Here is a 12780-nt window from a genome sequence, read left to right as displayed (position 1 = left end):
TGTTCGAAGCGGGAAATTTTAAGACTATTTTTTTAATTTAAAATTTTAGATTTATATTCAATTTGCCAACATATAGCATAATGCCCAGTGCTCATCACATCACATGCAAACAATATTGCTTTTGAACATTTCTTACAAGCCCTAGTTATAGATCCAATAATCTCTGCTTCCTTTCTAGCACTTGCACTTAGAAGATAATAAAATACAGATGTGTGAAAATGAAAACACAACAGCCCATAATCTTTGGGATGCAGCGAAAGCAGTTCTAAGAGGGAAATGTATAGCAATACAGACCTACCTCAAGAAACAAGAAAATGCTTAAATAAAACAATCTAACCTTACATCTAAAGGAGCTAGAAAAAAGAAGAACAAATAGAAGCCAAGATGAGTAGAAGCAAAGAAATAATAAAGATAAGAGCACAAATAAATGGCATAGAGAAGTAAAAAAGAAAAAAAAAATCAGTGAAACCAAGAGATAGTTCTTTCAAAAGATAAACAAAACTGATAAACCCTCAGCCAGACTCATTAAGAAAAACAAAGAGAAAGAACCCAAATAAAAGCAGAAACAAGAGAGAAGTAACTCTGACACAATAGAAATACAAAGGAATATAAGAGAATACTACAAAAAGTTATATGCCAACAAATTAAACAACTAGAAGAAATGAATAAATTCCTAGAAACATACAATCTTTCAAAACTGAATCAGGAAGAAACAGAAAATCTGAACAGATCGACTATAAGTAATGAAATTGAATTGGTAATAAAAAAAAAATCCAACAAACTGAAGTCCAGGACCAGATGGGTTCATAGATAAATTCTACCAAACTTTTTTTTTTTTTAGATTTTATTTATTTATTCATGAGAGACAAGAGAGAGAGAGAGAGGCAGAGACACAGGCAGAGGGAGAAGCAGGCTCCCCGTGGGGAGCCCGATGTGGGACTTGATCCCAGGACCCCAGGGATCACATCCTGAGCCGAAGGCAGTCGCTAAACTGCTGAGCCACCCAGGGATCCACTCTACCAAACATTTATTTATTTATTTGTTTGTTTGTTTATTTTTAAATATTTTATTTATTTATTTATTCATGAGAGACAGAGAGAGAGAGAGAGAGAGAGAGAGAGAGGGGGCAGAGAGACAGGCAGAGGGAGAAGTAGGCTCCATGCAGGGAGCCCAACGTAGGATTCAATCCTGGGTCTCCAGGATCATGCCCTGGGCTGAAGGCGGCGCTAAATCGCTGAGCCACCCGGGCTGCCCTCTACCAAACATTTTTTTTTTTAATTTTTATTTATTTATGATAGTCACAGAGAGAGAGAGAGAGAGAGGCAGAGACACAGGCAGAGGGAGAAGCAGGCTCCATGCACCGGGAGCCTGACGTGGGATTCGATCCCGGATCTCCAGGATCACGCCCTGGGCCAAAGGCAGGCGCTAATAAACTGCAGCGCCACCCAGGGATCCCTCTACCAAACATTTAAAGAAGAGATTAATATCTATTCTTCTCAAACTATTCTAAAAATAGAAAAGGAAGGAAAGCTTCCAAATATATAATATAAATAAACACGAGGCCAGCTTCACCCTAATACTAATACCAGACAGACACTGCAAAATGGGGGAGAGAGCGTGAGAGGGAGAGGGAGAGGGAGAGAGAGAGAGAGAGAGAGAGAGAGAGAGAGAGAGAGAGAAACCATAGGCCAATATCCCTGATGAACATAGATACAAATATCCTCAACAAAATATTAGCAAACTAAATTGAGCAATAAAGAATCATTCACCATGATCAAATTAGATTTATTCTGGGGATGCAAAGATGGTTCGATATTCACAAATCAATCAATGTAGATATAGCACATCAACAAAACAAAGGATAAAAATTATATGATCATGTTAATAGATGCAGAAAAAGCATCTATCAAAACCCAACATCCATTCATGATAAAAACTCTTAATAAAGTGGGCTTAGAGGAAACATATCTCAACATAATAAAGCCTTATATGAAAAACCCACAGGTAACACCATACTCAGTGGTGAAAACTGGACCTTTTCCTCTAAGATCAGGGACAAGACAAAGATGTCCACTCTTGCCACCTTTATGTACCAAAGTACTGGCCACAGTAATCCGATAAGAAAAAGAAATGAGGCATCCATATTGGGAAAGAAGTTAAACTGTCACAATTTGCAGACGACATACTATACATAGAGAACCTTAAAGATTCCACTAAAAAACAACTAGAAGTAATAAATGAATTCAGGAAAGTTGCATGATACAAAATTAATACCCTGGAAACTGTAGTGCCTCTATATACTAATAATGAAGTCGCAGAAAAAGAAATTAAGAAAACAGTCCCATTTATAATTGCACCAAAAGCTTAGGAATAAACTTAACCAAAAAGGCGAAAGGCCTGCAGTCTGAAAACTATAAGATACTGATAAAGGAAAATGGATATGATACAAATAAATGGACAGATATTCCATGGTCATGGATTAGAAGAATTAATATTGTTAAAATGTCTATATTATGCAAAAGAATCTACAGGTTAAATACAATCCCTATCAAAATACCAACACTATATTTCACAGAACTAGAAAAATAATCCCAAAATTTGTATAGAACCATAGTAAACCCCAAATAGCTAATGCAATCTTGAGAAAGAAAAACAAAGCTGGAGGCACCACAATTTCAGATTTCAAATTACACTGAGAAGCTTTAGTAATCAAAAAAATATAGTGCTGACACAAAAACAGACACAGAGATCAATAGAGCAGAATAGCCCAGAAACAAACCCAAAATTGTATGATTATTTAATCTGTGACAAAAGAGGCAAAATATCCAAGGGGAAAAGATAGTCTCCACCACCTTTTAATACCATACACAAAAATAAACTCAAAATGAATTAAAGACCTAAATGTGAGACCTGAAACCAAAGAAATCCTAGAAAAGAACACAGGCGGTAATTTCTTTGGCATCAGCTATAGTAATACTTTTCTAGATGTGTCTTCTAAGGCAACAAAAGCAAAATCAAACTATTAGGACTATACGAAAATAAAAAGCTTTTGTACAGCAAAGGAAACCATCAACTGAACAAAAAGGCAACCTGCTGAATGGGAGAAGATATTTGCAAATGATATGTCTTAGAAGGGATTACTATCCAAAATATATAAAGAATTTATACAACTCAACAACAAAAACCCAAACAATCTAACGAAAAGATGGGTAAAGGACCTAAATAGATAAAGAAAACATACAGATGGTCAACAGACACATGAAAAGGTGCTCAACATCAATCATCAGGGAAATGCAAATCAAAACCCCAATGAGATATCACCTTACATCTGTTAGGGCTAAAATAAGAAAGATAAGGAATGACGAATGTTGGCAAGGATGCAGAGAAAAAGGAACCCTCATATACTGTTGGGGGGAATGTAAATTGGTACAGCCAATGGGAACTAGAATGGAGGTTCTTCAAAAAATTAAAAATAGAAATACCATATGATCCAATAATTTCACTTGGGTATTTAACCAAACATAAAAAAGGATGAAATCGTGCCATTCGAGGTATCATGAATGGTATTATGCTAAGTGAAGTAAGACTGAGAAAGACAACACAGGATTTAATTCATAAGTGGAATCTAACCTCCCTCCCCAACAAACAAATGAAAAACCCAAATGAATAAACAAAAGGTAGAATGAGACTATAAACACAGAGAACAAATGGATGGATGCCAGAGGAGAGAAGGGTGGGGGTCTGGGCAAAATGGGTGAAGGGGAGTGGGAGATACAGACTTCCACTTACGGAATGAATAAGTAAGTCATGGAACAAAAAAGGATGGAATAAGGAATATAATCAATGCTATTGTAATGCTATTGTGGTGCAGTGGGAGATGTTTAGCTACGCCCGTGGTAAACACAGCATAATGTATAAACAAATACACCTGTGCTCAATTAATACGTCTTTGGACTTACTGTATAAAGGGGAGAAACATTATTTTTTTAAAGACAGAGAAATATTACCACGGAACTTTTATAAAAGTTGTTATAATTAGTAATGTTATTAAAATGAGGCCTTGGGACACCTGGGTGGCTCAGTGGTTGAGTGTCTGCCTTTGGCTCAGGTCGTGATCCCGGGGTCCTGAAATTGAGTCCTGAGTCAGACTCCCCACAGGAGGCCTGCTTCACCCTGTGCCTATGTCTCTCTCTCTCTCTCTCTCTCTCTGTGTGTGTCTCTCATAATAAATAAATAAATAAATAAATAAATAAATAAAATCTTTAAAAAAACAATTAAAATGAGGACTTACTGAATATCTTAGAGTAAGAGTATAATGCTGTTATGGGATGAGTTACATTCTCTCTCCCAAAATGTTGAAGTCATAACCCCTGGTACCTGTGAAATAGAGTCTTTGTAGAGGTAATCAAGTTAAGAGGAGGTCATTAGGGTGGACTTCAATCCAATATGACTGATGTCCTTATAAAAAGAGGAAACATCATATAAAAAGAGACAAAAGGGAGAACACCATGTGGTGACAGGGGCAGAGAATGGCAGCTGCAAGCCAAGGGTGTCAAGGATTGATAGCCACCACCAGCCGCTAGAAGAGGTAAGGAAGGATTCTATTCAGAGCCTCAGAGAAAGCATGGCTTTGCTGGCGCCTTGACTTCAGACTTCTAGCCTACAAAACTGTTAAGAGAATAAATTTCTCTTGTTTTAAGGCACGCAGGTTATGCTACTTTATGACAGCAGCCCCATGAAACTAATACATGCTTCCTATTGATGGTCAGATAGAATAGAAGGTAGAAGAACAGAATAGAATAGATGGTCCTGAAGATAATAATGAATTGAGAAGGTGGCTTGTTTTTATTAAAATCATGTCCTTGTAGAAATGCCTAGGGTGGGCACCAATATAAACTGTGGAATATATTGTTAGTATTCCACAATACTATTCTTATTTATGCAACTCTCTCCAAGAACACCTAGAGGTTTATACAAACCATGACAATATCTCTAGCAAACCTAAAGACTATCTTTCTTCACCAATGGCATTTGGCAAATAAACATTTTTTTTTTTTTAAGATTTTACTTATTTATTTATGAGGGACACAGAGACAGAGAGAGAGGCAGAGACACAGGCAGAGGGAGAAGCAAGCTCCATGCAGGAAGCCCGACGCGGGACTCGATCCCAGGTCTCCAGGATCACGCCCCGGGCCGAAGGCGGCGCTAAACCGCTGAGCCACCAGGGCTGCCCAAATAAGCATTTTTTTACAGGGAAGAGCATTACATTACATATAAACAAAAAATGAGTGTGCGCGCGTGCGCGTGTATGTGTACAGCATAAAAATGAGAGAGACAAAGAATATAAGAATGCTAAGAGAAACCAGGACTTTGCTTGATTCATTATTGTATACTCTATGTCAGGGCTTGGATATAAAAGATGCTCAATAAATGTTTCTTGGGGGTGTCTAGGTGGCTCAGTCAGTTAAGCATCCAGCTCTTAATTTCGGCTTAGGTCATGATCTCAGGGTCATGGGATGGAGCCCCATATCTCACTCCAAGCTCAGTGGGGAGTCTGCTTGATATTCTCTCCCTCTTTCTCTGCCCCTCCTCCTACTTGTCCACATACTCTTTCTCTCTCTCAAATAAATAAATCTTTAAAAAATAATTGTTTTTTAAATGACTAAAAGAGTAAATGAGAGCTGAAAGAGAGTAAGTGATAAAATTACACAGTTACCTATAACAAGAAGAGATACTGAATTAGTAATTTAGTGTCTAATTAATCCGACAAAGGAAAGTCCAGGGCAACATGGCTTTATTGATGAATTCTAGCAAACGTTTAAAGAAGAATGAATATCAATCCTGCACAGACTCTTCCAAAAATAGAAGGGGAGGGAGCACTTCTTCAGCTTGAAATCTATGAAGCCAATATTACCTACACACCAAAATCACACAAAGGCATCACAAGAAAACTAGACACCAATGTCCCTTATGAATACAGACACAAGAATCTTTACAAAATACTAGCGAACTGAATCCAGCAACATATAAAAGGGATTATATACCACGATTAAGTTGGATTTGTCCCAAGAATGCATGGTTGGTTTTAGCATCTGAAAAATCAAACAATGGAATATACATGCAAACTAAATAAAGGGGGAAAAAACCTCACATGACCACTTTAACAGATGCAGAAAAAGCATCTGAGAAAATCCAACACCCTTTCGAGATGAAATACTAGATATACTGGGAATAGGAAAGAACATCCTCAAACTGATAAAGGGCACCTATGAAAGCCCCCAAGTGAACATCAGCCTTAATGGTAAAAAACTTCATTATTTCCCCAGTAAGATCCAGAATAATACAAGGATTTCCATCTTGTCACTTCTATATTTCACTGGAAGATCTAGCCAGGGTGGGCTAGGGGGAAAAAAAAGAAACAAAAACATCCAGATTGGTAAAGAAGTAAAACTATCTCTATTCAAAGAAAACATAATCTTGTATATAGGAAAGCCTGAGGAATATACAAGTTCATCAAGGTTGCAAGATATAAGATCTGTATAAAACAATTGTATTTCTACACACTAGCAATGAAAAACCCAAAAACTTATTATTAAAAAACACCTCCATTTACAGTATCACCAAAAACAATAAAGTATTTAGGAACAAATTTAACAAAGGAAGGGCAGTACTATACACCTGAAGCTACCCAAAAACATGGAAAGAAATTAAAGACCTAAATAAATGGAAAGACATCTTAATGTTCACAGATCAGGGACTGAATATGTTAAGATGTAACTACTCCCCAAATTGTTCTGAAGATATGTAATCCCTATCAAAATCTCAGCTGTCTTTCTTGCAGGAATTGACAGAAGGATCCCAAAATTCGTAGGGGAACACACTGGATCTATCTAATCAAAAAAATATCTTGAAAAAGAACAAAGTTGGAGAACTCACATTTCTCAATTTCAAAACTATAGTAATCAAGGCTTTATGTACTGTATGTTGGGGGGAAAGGGCACAACAGGTGAAAGGGATTAAGAGGGACAAATTTCAAAAAAAAAAAAAAAAAGAGGGACAAATTTCCAGTTACAAACTAAAGTCACAGGGATGAAAAGTACATAAGGAATAGTCAATAATACTGTAATAACTTTATATGATGACAGATGGTAACTACACTTATCTTGGTGAGCATTTTGTAAAGTATATAAATATTGAATCACTATGTTCTCCACCTAAAACTAATATAAATATTGTACATCAATTATACTTCAATTAAAAAAGACTGTATGTACTAATAATTGAAACATAGATGAATGGAATAGAATTGAGAGTACAGAAATAAACCTTCGTATTTATGGTCAATTTCCAGCAAGGGTGCCAAGATAATTCAGTAGGGAAATAGTAGTTTTTCCAACAAATGGTGCTGAGACAACTGGATATCCACATACAGAAGAATGAAATTGAACTCCTACTTTATACTGTATACAAAAAGTAACTAAATATAGCAAAGATCTCAACATATGAAACTAAAACTATAAAGCTCTTAGAAGAAAACATAGGAATAAATCTTTTCAACCTTGGATTAGGGAATGATTTCATAGATATGACACCTAAAAGCACAAGCAAAAAAAATAAATTGGAATTCAAAAAAATTAAACTTTTATGCTTCAAAGAACAACTTCAAGAAAGTGAAAAGACAACCCCATAGAGTGGGAGAAAATATGTGCAAATCATACATCTGATAAGAGACTTGTATCCAGGATTTATAAATAACTTACAATAAAGAGATAAATAATCCATTACAAGTGGGCAAAGGATTTGCATAGTCCTGTCTCCAAAGATATGCAAATACCAATAAGCCCACAGAAAGATGGTCAACATCACTACCCATTAAGTATATGCAAAACAACGCCACTTCACCTCCACAAAGCTAGCTAGAATCAAAAAGATGGACACATGTTGGTGAGGATATGGAGAAATTCAAACCCTCACCTATTGCTAGTAGGAATCTAAAATGGTACAGTCACCTTGGAAAACAGTTTGGTAGTTACTCAAAAAGTAAAACATGACGTTTACTACATGATCCAGCATTTCCAATCCTACATATATATCCAAAAGAAATGAAGACATATGTAACATAGCACATTATTCCTAACAACCAAAGAGTGGACCCATATGTACATCAAACCAACTGATGAATGGATAAATGAATATTATTCAGACATAAGAAGAAATGAAGTACTGATAAGAACCTTGAAAATATTACGCTGAGAGGGGCCAGTCATAAAGGCCACATATCATATGATCCTACTTTTATGAAACATCCAGAAACAGGTAAATCCCTAGAGACAGAAAGTAGATTAGTGGTGTCAGGGGGATGTGGAGAATGGAAATGGAGAGTGACTGCTGTGTAGGGTGATAAAAATGGTCTGGAATTAGGTACTAGTGATGATTGTAAAATTCTGTGAATATACTAAAACTCAGGGAATTGTACCCTCTGAATCTTACAGTATGTAAATTATATCTCAATAAAGCAAATCAACCATTCATTCTTAGAAACTACGGTAAATCCAGTTTCTAGTCACATCTTCCCGTTCCTCTGTGCCCTTACTATCACCAACGACGGAGGGGCTCGGTATCAGCTGCAGTCTTCCTGTGATGATGAGGCCTCCTTCCCAGAGCTGCCCCAGCCCTATTTTGCCTCAGCGAATGTGAGAATCAGAAACAGACTTTATAACAAACCTTTATTTTCCATTTGCTAACCCAGACCTTTCAGAGATGCAGTGTGACGGAGAAGGTTAGAAGCAGCGAACCGGACCGGCACCTTATCATCCTTGCTGGACTCTGATAGTCTCTGTTATCACGGTCTCCAGCTTTGCCTCTCACAGCACATTGGTCATTACAGATTTTTTTTTTTTTAAACACCAAAGCTGATCATGGTAGTCCTCTACTTAAAAAATATGTCCTTGAGGATTTGGACTTGATCCCAAGGACAGAATTTTCTTGGCTCAAGCACAGAAAGCATTTCACCTTGCATCTGAAGTCAGAGCTACCCACCTGCTCGCAGTTTATTTAGCCCTGTTGGCTACTTCATGCTCGCTCGCTCTCTCTGCTCAGGCTAACCCTCTTCCAGGAATGTTTCTCTCTCCTTCTCCTCTTTAAACATTCTGTGTTAGAGGAGTGTTTCCTACTCCACTCCCCCAAATTGACCCGCTTTTTCCCTGGGACCTCATATATGGTTGTGAACATTTCTCTCCAACTACTGACAACACTTCATTTGTAGCCCTGTCTGAACTCCCTACTGGTGTCGCTCATTGAGGGTAGACACTGTTCCATTTGTCTACCCAGGAACAAGCAAAGAGGTTGGCTGGAGGGAAACGGAAGGAAAAAAGTAAAAAGGGAAGGAAGACAAAAGGGAAGGAAAGTATTAAGGAATAAATGAAGAAACTAGAAACACGAACTTATTCTTGGCCTTTCCAATGTGGTCCCTAGAAGAGGCATGTCATTCCCCCCTCCTTCTCTAAATTAGAACAAATAAAAATAATCATGGGCATGAAAGGAATGGATTCCCAAGGAGTTTTTTTTTAAAAACTACCTCAGAACTGGCAAGTGAGACAAAGTCTATCACTATCAGCAGCTCTCTGGTGCTTACCACGAGAGGTGAAGAGGGCTGATCATGCCGCTCTCCGCCACCTAGAGAATAAAGTTCAAACTCCTCAGCAAGCTGGCCGAGGCTCTCAGTCTTATCTACCACCATTTCTCATCAACTTTCCCACACAGGGACTCGCTTCCTGGTCTTTCAATATGCTCCATATTTTTATTTCTCCATCTCTGCTTGAGTAAGTGTCGTGTCCTAAGCCTAGTGCAGACGGCCTTCTCCACGGAAGCTTCCCTGCTCCCTACTCCCCACATCCGAACTGGGAACCATCATTTCTTCCTCTGAGCTCTCTTAGCACTTTTAGCCCTCTCTACCGTGTGGATATTTATTTTTTACACTCCTCGGAAGTTGAACGGTGTGAGACATGCAGCAGTTGTGCAGTAGGTGGAGTTGTGCGGGGCCAGACCGAAGGGCAGAGTCAGAAGAGCTGCTTATCATTCCCAAATGAAAATGGACAGCCAAGGCAGCAGGGAAATAAAGATAATTAATAGTGGCTTCTCCTCCCAAACAGCAAGATAGGATCTCCTGGGAGCTGCAGAGATTTCCACACGGGAACCAGAAACTTCTGCATCTTAGATGCAGAACCATAAGCGTTCCACAGCCCACGCTAATGGGTCAAGCCATTCTCCCACATCTAAAAGTGTTTTGTGTTCTTATTTTTTTCCTCAAGAAAGGCAAGTTCTCCTAAATGTTTTAAAAGCTTGGTATCTTGGCTGTATTTATTTTAAACTTCTAATCCTGGACATTCCTCTCCAGCCTCTGAGGGACCAGACACTAAGCTCAGCTTTCAGCAGCCTTGATATAACATCACATACTCTACATTTTTGTGGCATACCAGCTCTCGAAACAGAAAAAAGAGAATAGATTGTGTTCTAAATCTTGCCCGGCTATAGACTAAAAAAGTTCTCTTGGACAAATATGTCTGACTAAACCACATCCAAACCTTACTTTGCCCCTCTTTTTGAACTTCCTTATTCTATCTGTTTATTCTCTCCCCAACTTAAAAATGATTTTGGACTGACCGAGAAGCCCCTGTATCATGTTCTGAAAAGTAAATGATGACAGATGGATTAAAAGGAAATAATTTAATGACACTTTGTAGAAGCCAAAGCGGTGTTTAAAACTCCTCAAGAAGGAAAGTGATTGATATAGGACTCTTAAAACTTACAAGATTGGTATGGTAAGTAGAAAGGAAATTATAAAAAAAACCCTGTATCTCTAAAGATCAACATTTATTTAGTTTTTAAATATTTATTTACTTATTTTAGAGAGAGGAGGGGGAGAGAGAGAGCTAGTACAAGCCGGAGGGGCAGAGGGAGAGGAAGAGAGAATCTCAAGCAGACTCCTTGCCGAGCGCAGAGCATGATGATGCCAGGCTTGATCCCAGGACCCTGAGATTCTGACCTGAACAGAAATTAAGAGTGGGATGGCTGACCAGTTGAGCCACACAGGCACCCCAAGATCAACATTTTAAAGATGGTCACATACTGCAAAACTCAAAATAATAATTCTATTGTGACAGAGATCTGCTGAAAGGCACTGCCATGGAAGATCCACTAGGGACAAACCACAGCAGAGGTGTGCCTAAGACCTGACAATCAGGGCGCCTGGGTGGCTAAGTCGGTTGAGCATCTGTCTGCATCTCAGGTCATGACCTCAGGGTCTTGGGATGGAGCCCTGCATCTGGCTCCCTGCTCAGCGGGGAGTCTGCTCCTCCCTCCCTTGTGCTCTTTCTCTCAAATAACTAAATAACTAAATGAATAATCTAAAAAAAGACCTCACAATCATTATAATTTTGGGGTGCTAGGGATTAAAGGCACTTAGTAATGGCACATTTGGACAGAAGCAGATAGGTTAATGGGCATAATTAACTCTTCATTCCCCAAAGACAGAATTGTCATGGGCTTCTGGTTGGTCTCTGTGCCTCCAATTATCTCGTAGGTAGCTCCCAGGATGGTCTTTTAAAAATCCTGATCTTGTCCTTTATTCAAATTCTCTCAGTGGCTCGCCATTTCCTATAGTAAAAGCTGTACTCACTGTGATGTATACATACCATTATGATCCAGCCTCACTTTTCCACTTTGTCTCATCTCCCCTACTCTGCCCCCTTTCCTGCTGTACTTAAGCTACCCTGATTAATTACCTGTGGTTAATTGAACGCTTGTTGCTCTATTAAGCTTTAGGCCTTATACACACTCTTCCCTACACCTGGAATGTTCTCCTTTGCTTGTCAAACTGGTAAGCTCTGCTCAAAACCTAAGCAATCTTCTCCTAGACTCCTCCAGGCAGAGGCCTTCATTAAACCTTTAAATATCTGCATCACAGTAACTAGCATATGGGCTCCTAAGAGGCCAGCCCATGTCTGTCTTTCCCAAAGGCCAAGAGTTCTTGAAGATAGCACTGCTATTTCCAGCACCAGGAGATAGCTGGTATTTGACAAATGTTTGCTGAATAAACATATTAAAGCCCAAAATAAATTGAACATATTTTTCTACTTAAATTGTAATTTCACCCCTAATTTTTTTTTTCCAGGGCTCATGACAAGTAATATAGATGAGAATAGGAAGAGAGGACAAAGGAAGAGACACCATCTCCAAACTGGGAAATATGCACGGTGGTTTATAAATATAGATGTCACATACCACTGTGCACCAGCCTTGTCAAGTGACAAGGCCACCATGGGCTAACCCCAGCTCTCACTCTATCAGCTCGTTGCAGCAGGCGTCAGCAGCTTAGGAGGAAGGGTCCCACCACAGTCAGATGGAAGCACCAACTGGCAAACCCCAGCGGACATCAACATCATGCCACATGACAAAATGAAGCTGACCTCCAAAGACCACTCAGATAAAGAGATGCACTGACCACTTTGAAGAATGTCAGTGGCGTAGCAGCTGCCGGACTCCATTTTTGTAGAATGTCATTTGGAAACCTCTCCAAGAACAGAGATTATTTATTTGGGGTTAAGTTATCTATGTAATTTGAATATTGTACTCTGCCAACTAATTCTAGTATATGGGAAACTATTTTTAAATGCAAATGCAGCTAAGTTAAAAGACAGGGACACAGTCTATGATTTCTTTTAAAATAGAAATAATTATATTTTTAGGAAGTACAACAAATGCTCAAACAAATGTTCAAAG

The 12780-nt window shown here is 38.6% G+C and overlaps 1 protein-coding gene across 1 annotated transcript in view; it reads right to left on the bottom strand.

Moving 5' to 3' along the window:
* Positions 1-12780, bottom strand: part of PEAK1 (pseudopodium enriched atypical kinase 1) — a 245214-nt gene that overhangs the window by 28079 nt on the left and 204355 nt on the right.

The sequence above is a fragment of the Canis lupus genome, chromosome 30, assembly GCF_011100685.1.
Source record: "Canis lupus familiaris isolate Mischka breed German Shepherd chromosome 30, alternate assembly UU_Cfam_GSD_1.0, whole genome shotgun sequence".
In the NCBI taxonomy this organism is placed as follows: domain Eukaryota; kingdom Metazoa; phylum Chordata; class Mammalia; order Carnivora; family Canidae; genus Canis; species Canis lupus.
This window is presented reverse-complemented; position numbering and strand designations above follow the sequence as displayed.